General features: G+C 38.1%; 1 protein-coding gene across 1 annotated transcript in view; it reads left to right on the forward strand.

Annotated features, from left to right (window-relative positions):
- Positions 1-9,832, forward strand: part of STK3 (serine/threonine kinase 3) — a 370,424-nt gene that overhangs the window by 122,559 nt on the left and 238,033 nt on the right. The window lies entirely within an intron of this gene.

Genomic DNA, 9,832 nt, shown 5'->3' on the forward strand with positions numbered 1-9,832 from the left:
GTTATGAGTCAGAATCAACTCTACAGCACTTATCGACAACAGTTATTAGTATGTGTCCTGGTGTGGTGCTGTAGGATAAGCACTAGACTGCTAACCACAAGGTCAGCTGTTGAAATCCACTCTTAGAAGCCTTATACAGGGTTGCTATGAGTCGGAGACAACTCCTAGGCACACAGCAACATCATTAGTGGTATTTTATATGTGAGAAAACATTTAAAAAAGAAAATACTATGGACTATGGGACATTTTTTTCTGCCTTAGAACCATATCCTGGGATATAGCACATTGTAGGTATCTTCTTTCTGAAAATGACTTTATGCCATTTAACTTTTAGAAAGACCTACATTATATCTGTTTTTGTCACTTTTATGAAAAAAGGTGAAACTAGTGCCCAGGTTTTTATAAAATATTTATATTAACTATTTTAGGAGTTTTAGATTTACAGAGTGGCTACAAAATAATACAGAGAGTTCCTATATATGAAATTCAGTCCAAAAGTATTGCTACTAGGGTTCTGGTTCACAGGTTTATTCCAAACAAAACATTTTAAGCATGTCTTAGGGATCAGAAGGTGACTGCAGACAAGTTCTCTCAGTAATACACTTGTCCTAATCTCATTACGATGCCTTCAAAATGTAGTGCCAATCAAAACAATGACTTCCAAGAGGATCTACTGGGCCAGTTCAATTCAAAGCAGAAAGGTCAACTCAGCAAGTCATGGTGACTGTGTTTTGGGATGCCAGAGGGATCGTCTTAGTAGATTTTCTCGAAGGACAGAGGACAGTCATGGAGGCTCATATTTGGAAGATGTTTTAAAAACATCTAAAGCTACATTAGTGAGAAAAGGTCTGGAAAGTTGAGCTGATGAATTTTCCTCGCTCAAGACAGTGCACCTACTCATTCTTTGAGAATAGCAAGGGACTGATCTCTAATAATTTCATTGGGAAATCTTACCCTATCCACCCCATAGCTCCAATTTTGCTCCTTCTAACTTCTTTTGTTTCCCAAACTCAAAGAACATTTAAAAGGAACATGATTTGAGTCGCTCATGGATGCCCAAACTGCTGTTTTGATATGGTGTGAAATAGAATTTCATAGGATTCTTCAAGGAAAGGTTGTTGTTAAGTGCCATCGAGTCGGTTCCAACCCACAGCAACTCTTAGAGGGTTTCCAAGGAGCGACTAGAGAGCTTGAACTCGCACCCTGGCAGTTCAAACTGACTTTGCAGTCTACTGTATTAACCCACAGCACCACACCAGGGAAGGTTAGAGAGAGGGAAATACTGCCTTAGACACAGGCAGTGTTTGTTAGGTTTCTTCATTATGAAGTAACTTTTTCATCCCTTCCCATTCTGTATGCTTTAGAAGCAAGTCACTAAGCATATATGAATATATATATATTTTAATTTAGTTTTCAATACTTTATAAATTTTGTACAATAAACATACATTATCTTAGAAAGAGGTTCTTACTGAGGAAGCTCACTTGAATGTGAAGAAATCAAAAATCCTCAAAACTGGATGGATAAACAGTATCATGACAAGTTGAAAAACATATTGAAGTTGTTAATAGTACATTCATTCTATTTAGACCAGTAGTCAATGTCCATGAAAGAGGCTACCAAGAAACCAAGTAATGTGTTATAACGGACAAATCTGCTGCAAAAGATCTTTTTAAAAGTTTTAAGAAACATAGATGTCACTTTGATGAATAAGGGTGTCTGACCCAAGCCATGCTTGCAAAAACTGAACAATGAAAAAGGAAGACAGAGAATAAATACATTTGAATTGTGGTGTTAGAGAACAAAGTTGACTATACCATGGACTGCCAAGAAAGCATTCATTTTAAAATTCGTAGACTTGAAGCTTCTAAGACTTTAGCTTGCTGCTTTGGGCATGTCATTGGGAAGACCAATGGAAGAAATCTTCAGTGGGATTAGTAGCCAAAACAATGGACTCAAACATACCAGTGAATATGAAGATGGCCTAGAACAGGGACTTTACATTCGGTTTTCCATAAGGTTGCCATGAGTCAGAATGGACTCAATAACAACTAATACACACCCACCTTAGAGAAAACCATAAAACTCAAAATTTAAATCCTGTTTATGCATCAAGTCCCATCTTATTGCCGATTCTTTTCTGAAGTTTTCTCCACCCCTTCACCAATTCGATGTTTCCTCCCATCCTGTGTAACAATGTTCCTTATAGTAGTTTCGTAATGTTTTTTTTGTCACTACACTAAAATGTTATGTTCTTCACTTGATTATACCTTCATCTTATTTCAGCAAGAATCAGTCCCACCCCCTCCACACACAGAGTGGATGGAGATGGGCAACTTAGACATTGGATACTCAAATTGGGGGGGGGGGTGACTACAAAGGCAAGAAGTGACTGGCTTACAAGCTTTCAAGAGGGATCCTAGTGCTAGGGAGCATGGAGGATGGCAGAATCTCCAGTGGGTACCATTCAATCAATCTGGGTGGAGCTGATGAAAGGAAATACAGATGGGTAACTCGTGATACTGTAGTGAATAATGCTTATCAGGACGGATTATGAGGGTTGGAAATGCAAAGGTAGACGTTTTGGAACAAGAAAGGGAGTGATTAATTCTACAGGCTAGGAGCGGAGGTCTCTGGGACCATCAACGGAGAAGAGCCGAGAGCGGGGCCCTACCCAGAGAAACAGAGATGCCTGAGATGGAGACAGAGATGACGATGTGGAGTGCTGAAGCGGCTGGGGACTTGGGATCCAGAGAGGGAAAGGGACTGTGGGCTGAAAACTGATTCTTGCTCTAGGGATTTGTTCCTTCTTTTGAGTTGCTGCTGCATAGGAATAGGTCAGATTCATCAGCTGACTCTTAATTTTTTCCCCTCTTCTTTCTTCTCCTGGTTGAGCTCCGATCATCCAGTCATCTGGTCCAGGTCACGTAGGTATCTGCAAATGTGGGCGCTCCTGTGCACATGCCCTCCCTTCCCATCAGCCAGTAGTTCCACTCTCCTCTGGAGTCCTCTGTGGCCACGCCACTGACTCTGGGCCCAAGAGTCCCCAAGTCTCCTCACACTGCTTGCCAACCAGGTCCCAAACTGGGTCCACAGAAGTCCACTGAACATTGTCGGGCTTAGCTTGCCGCTTCATTGCTGCTTTTACCCCATTTCCCCCCATCGGTGATGTGTGGTCACCAGTCAGAGCGTGCATTTCCATTGAGTCTTAGTCTTGGAAGGGGGTTTGCGTTGAGAGGACCTGGCCACTTGCCTTGATGTTTCCTAGGGAAGCGATTTGTTTGTTCTTGTAGTAATAGTCCATCTGCCTCCTTTTTTCCTGCAGGTCTTTCTTTCAAGAGGTATCCTTTATTCTTCTAGCCGCTCCAGGCTGGTCTGCTCATCCTTTCAAGTGGAGATTTCTCATCTCTGGAGATCTGGATGTGGTTCCGCTTTCTACCTATAGTTTTATGTATTGCAAAGGCTCTGCAGGAAGCCTCGTTCACTGGGTATGCTGTAGCCCCATTTTAGGTATTCCAATCAGTCATAGGCAGAAGACGGACTTACAAGTCTTCTAGTGTGATGTTTCTGACTATTCCTTTCTCTCCCTCTCCAGTGTCTACTTTGTGTCGTCTTGCCTCAGTGGGGTACCGGAAGTCAGTAAAGAGCTTTTTAAAAGATGAAATTTTATTTATTTAGATGCTATCCAAATGTGAGGCAGGATTCCCAGTAGTGTGGCAATTTCAGTGATAAACTTCATGATAAAACAAGATAAGATTAGAGATGTAAGTAATATGTCATTATCCTTACAAAGGCAAAGAAGGCCTGTTGTATTTATATCTTAATAGTTTTTGCCCCATTTTTTTTTTAATATATATAATCATGAATATGTTTGGGAATATTATCTGTAAATATTTTCTAGAAGACACCTAAAGTTCAATATTTAGTAGCCCGAGGAATGTAACCATCAGTATCTAAGAAAGCAACTTGTTACCTTCAGGTTGGTTCTGACTCATGGTTACCCCATGTGTGTCATAGTAGAACTGTGCTCTATCTAGTTTTTAATTACTGAGTTTTTGTAAGTAGATCACCAAACCTTGCTTTTATGGTGGCTCTGGGTAGACTCAAACCTCCAACTTTTCAGTAACAGTGAAGTGCATTTACCATTTGTACCACAGAGAGACACCTTCACTATCTGTTGTTGTTGTTAGGCACCACCAGGTCGGATCCTACTCATTGTGATCTTATACAAAACAGAAGGAACACTCTCTAGTCCTGGGTCATCCTCACAGTTGTTATGTTTGAGCCCATTATTGTAGCCACTGTACCAATCCAGCTCTCTGAAGATCTTCCTCTTTTTCCATGACTCTCCATTTTACCGAGCATGATGTCTTTTTCCAGGAACTGGTCACTCTTGATAACATGTCCAAAGTAAGTGAGAAGCCTAATCAGTTTCACTTCTAAGGAGCATTTTGGCAGTGCTTCTTCCAAGACAGACTTGTTTATTCTACTGGCAGTCCACGATGTATTCAATATTTACTAGCTAAGCCTTGCTAAATAATTATGTGAACCATCTTGGCTGATTTCTAATGACCAATGTATGAATGTGTCATTTTTTGGTTGATGAGAAGAGGTTTAGATTGACTTTGTCTTTATCTTCTCTCGCTGGCTAAAGGGCTATTGTTGCTGTTGTTGTTAAGTACCATGGAGTCGGTTCCAACTCATAGTGACCCAGTACAGGGTTTCCGAGGCTGTAAATATTTACGGGAGCAGAAAGCCTTATCTTTCTCCCGTGGAACAACTGGTAGTTTCAAACTGCTGACCTTGAGGTTAGCAGCCTGATTTGTAACCACTACACTACCAGAGCTCCTTAGAGGACTGTTAGTATCTGACTAAGGTGGTTATTTTTGAGCAGTGAGAAGTGGCATTGCCAGGTGCTTTTTTCCTGGGAACCGCATTCAGCATCTCAGCATCAAGTCCCCATGGCCTTGAACTGTGCCTGCGAACACTATATTTTAGTCTTATGTTAGTTTTGTTAGCTTATTTTTTGGGCCTGAGGATGCCCTTAATTTTGTTTTCCTTTATACATGAACGATAGTTGCTTTTTTTTTTTTTTTTTTTTTTAGCTTTATGCCATTTTGACTTATGAAAGGTTTTATTAGAATATTCTACTTTCAGCAAAATTCTATTAGGCGATCTCTAGCATCATTTTTGTTACTAAAGCTATGTTTACTAACTATGGATCCTTCCTCTTTGTTTCCTACTTTTATATTCCAATGACCAGTAATTATTAGTGCATCTTGATTATATGTTTGATCAGTTTCAGATTGAAGAAACTGGTAGAATTCTTCAATGTCATCATTCCTGGCGTTAGTAGTTGGTGTGTCAGTTTATCATTCTGGCCTAAACCATATACTTGTCTGATTGAATATGTCCAATGTGAGTCTATTTCAGTTCAGTAATGTCTAGTATAAGGAACTCTGGTAGTGTAGTGGTTACGAATCGGGCTGCTAATCTCATGGTCAGCAGTTTGAATCTACAGCTGTTCCACGGGAGAAAGATGAGGCTTTCCGCTTCTATAAAGATTCACATCCTCAGAAACCCTGTACAGGGTATCTGAGTCGAAACGACTCCATGGCACATAACAAAAACACCTAGGATATTGATCTTTATGTATTTAATTTCGTTTTTGACAGCCTCTAGTTTTCCTAGATTCGTACGTCATATATTCCATGTTCTGATTCTTAGTGTTTGTAGCGGTTTCTCCTCATTTTGAATTGTGCTGCACCAGCAAATGAAGGTCCTAAAAGCTTAACTCCATGCATGTCATTAAGGTCAGCTCTCCTTTGAGGGTGTAGCTCTTCCCAGTTGTATTTTGCATGCTTTCCAACCTGAGGGGCTCATTTTCCAGCACTTTATCTGACAGTGTTCTGTAGCTAGTTATAAGGTTTTCAGTGGCTAACCAGAAATCATCTTCCTTTTCTTCTTCCTAATCTGTCTTAGTCTGGAAGCTTTGCTGGAACCTGTCCATCACGAGTGACCCTGCTGGCATTTAAATTACTGGTGGCACAGCTTCCAGCTCACAGTAACACAAGCCACCACAGTGTGACAGACTGACAGATGATTGGTGTTTTGCTTCTGTGGAAATGTTGTCTTTTCATTTTTGAGAGGGAGGATTTGTCCCAGGCAGCTGTGGCTTCTAGAGTGATGAGAAGGGAGGGAAGAGAAAAAAAAGAGGAAAATATTAGTATTTTAGCTGACCGTTCCTGGAAGTCAAGTTGCATATTGGGACTAATTATATATTGATCAAGGGTTTCAGTACAGAACACTTTGGTTTAGACCCTTAGAACTTTGGTGGAGGGAGACTTTGATGGATATAGCTGAGGTAGTAGATCCAAGAAATACAATCAGTAGTGCTTTTTAAAGTTGATATGGAAGAGTTGCTATCTCGTTTTCTTTGAGTATACATGATAAAACCTTTTGGACTCTCCCAGAGTTTTAACACATAAAGTGGTATTATACCTGCAGATGTAACATTTCTTTCCCTATAGGAAAAATTGTACTAAAAACCTCTTATTCTCACTTTTCATTTATTTTTTAATGTTTAGCATAGATTATATTTCCTTCATCTCTAGGTTTTTGCATATTTAGGAGCATAAATCTTTTGCCTGGCTTGTTCTTTAGAAGTTATATCAATGATGATATTTTTCACCTGTTTTGTAGCTATACTGCTAATTTATATATTGCTATTAATATCCTTTCAGAGTTCTTGGAGATATTTCACTATTTTCCTTAGATATTTAATTGATTTCATGTTTTAAAAGAACCTAGAACTTTACCTGTTAAATAATTATAAACATTAAAGCTAATACATTCCTTTTGAATAGCTTATAAACTCTGTTCTGTACTGGTTTAAACCACAGTACCTCACATGCCCTCAAGGCCTGTGACATCAAATTTGAGCAATATTTAATTTGTTATGAAAGTGAAAGATAATTCCATCAAAATTATGCTGCCGACACCTATTTCTGATAAAAATTTTAGTAATATAAGAATTTTAAAATTCTGTGCTTACTCGTTTCTGAATCCATGATAGTAAACCCTAGGTGACTTGTCTTTCCTTTGTGAATCATTTATATACGAGATGTTAGTAAGTTTCCATGGAAAGGCAATAAAGTGCTAAGAGACACTCAAGCAGTAAGAGAGTTTACCACTGACACTATTCCCCTTAGATTACCTGTTAAATTTATTAATTAAGTTAAATCTTAGTACTTGAGTTTTACAGAAAAAATATGATAGAAATTTTAATATACTATTGTGTTTCGGGTAAAATGTTTTTAAAGCTATGTAATTATTTTAACATGCACAGGTCAGTATTTCAAATCTTGATTCACTTTGTGACATATGCTTAGATGTGTAAATTTTCCTTAAGTTACTAATACTGAAAATGGAAAAAATACAACTTTTGAGATCAAAATTTATTTGGTGATAATGATGATATACTGAATGCTCTTGAAACTAGCTCTGGTGGTGAGAGGGTAGTAGTTGAAAAGGAGTTGTTGATTAAGGTACTAGACTAAAGAGACAGGGACTTGGGTAAGAATCATAACGACAAAGAATCAAATAGTGAAGGAAGATAGAAGCCAAAACCCAAAGAGGGAAGTAATTACAGAGTTAATTTATAGAGGAAGACAGCACTTACTGAGAAAGAAAGAAGAGAATCCTGGGCCTAGATGAGGTCGGGTTCTTTGCTTCTTCACTAGTTTAGTATAGTTGTTTTTTGATCTTTCAGAACCACTTTAGGTTGCTGTTGTTGCTGAGCAACGTTGTCACCGTGCATCTGCTAGGCTTATCATTGTGAGTGGCCCTGCAGACACTAATCTTAGCAACACTCTGTTTTCAGTTAATTCCCGAAGCTGGTCTGTCTGACTTGAATCAAGTGTATTTGGGTCCAAAGTCAATTTTCCCCCCACTATACAGTCCAGTTTCAATAGGACACCACTGCTCAATTTGCCCTAGCTCCTAGGTGACTTAATTCGTTACCTGTTAATTTTGCATTAATGTTCTTGGATATAAAAGTCTATGATTATGCCTTCTGAATATACTCATATTTCTATTTCTTTGTTGTTTTTCCCCCCTTGTTATGTGACTTTAGTGTAAGATATTAAATCTTGAATTTCTCTTTCCTGTTCTATAAAATAGACATAATAATGCTTATACAACAGACTTACTGAAAGATTTGAGACAGTTGTGTGTGAAGGATCTAATATAATGTTGGCACACAGAACTAGTAAATAGATATCTTAGTATTTATTTTAAATTTTATTGAGAATGTTTCTGTTTCTTCATCTTGTATAATTCTAGTTCTTGGTTTTTGAAACAAATTCATTATTACATTGTGATATTCTTAATATCTATTTTTATGAAAACATTATAATTGTAAGTACTTTGATCAACTCTCAACTGATAGGATGGTATAATTGAAACATTTTTTTCCTATATATGTGATGAAATTTTGTCTCAATAGAATGTTATAATGTTGGATCTAAGGATATTATACAAATATTTTAATGTACTTATATCTTAAAAGTAATGATACATTTCATCAACTTATAAATATGAACATAAACAGCTTTTTTATTGGCTGTTCCTTTTGCTAGGAACTCTTTATTTCCATATAGACTTATGGATTCTCCCTCTTTCTCACTCGTTTTCTTTAGTTGTGTGCTGAAATGCCACCTTGTGAGAGGGGCAATCTTGCATAATGACGAAGAATTGGTCAGTTTGGCTTTGTTACTTCCTGATTCTTTTATCTTGTACAAGTCATACTTTCTGTGTCTCACTTTCCTCAGTTTTTAAAAGTTTTATTTTAATAGTAGCTTCCTTATAGGGTTGGTTAGGATTAAGCACGTTAATGTGTGTCCAGTACTTGGAAAGCATTTTGTAATGGATCATGTGAACATCAGTTGTCGTGACTTTGAGACCAGAAGAACTAGCTGGTGCCTGACAACTACTACCAACTTGTCTGAAAGGAATCACATTTGAAGGTCCTGGATAGAGTGGAAGAAAACATGGAACAACAATAAAATTCATAAGAAAGACCAGACTTTCTTTTACTGGTCAGCTAAAGATTGTGACCCTTGGTCAGCCTTATGGTCTGGAACTGAGCTCATCCCCAGGGCACAGTTTTCAGCCAAGCAATACATAGGCATATGAGTGGACACCAACACTAGTGAGGTGTGCACACTATAGAATGGTCAACCAAATGAGATAAAAAAAAAAGGCAGTATTTACCTAAGGACAGAGTTCAGAAGGGTTGTCAAAGAAGGAGGGATAGAAACACACACAGGGAGGAAGTGGGATAAGTGATTTTACACTGAAGAGGTCACAGTCATTGAGAAGAAACGAAGTGTGTGATTTGTTGAATGTAAAACTAATGATTTGCCCTATAAACCTTCACTCAATCACAATAAAAATTTAAAAAAAAAGAAAGGAAAAGAAAGCGCTTTGTAAGGGTTAACTACTATCATCATCATGATCTGATCATCTTTAGAGGGACTTTCTCTCTTAAACAGCATTCTTCTGGAAGAAAATTGAATCTGTGGTCTCTTACAATCCAACGAAGTCTAGATATATGAAAAAGTTAAACAGAAATGAAAAAAGAAACATTTTAGAAGACTATATGGATCAACTATCAACACTCACGGAAGTAGCAGTCAAGAGATCAGACGACGTATTGCACTGGGCAAATCTCCTGCACAGGAACTTTTTAAAGTGTTGAAGAGTAGAGATGTCAGCTTGAGGACTAGGGTGCGCCTGACCCAGGCCATTGTGTTTTCAGTAGCCTCATATG

Source organism: Chrysochloris asiatica, unplaced genomic scaffold, assembly GCF_000296735.1.
Source record: "Chrysochloris asiatica unplaced genomic scaffold, ChrAsi1.0 scaffold00031, whole genome shotgun sequence".
In the NCBI taxonomy this organism is placed as follows: Eukaryota; Metazoa; Chordata; class Mammalia; order Afrosoricida; family Chrysochloridae; genus Chrysochloris; species Chrysochloris asiatica.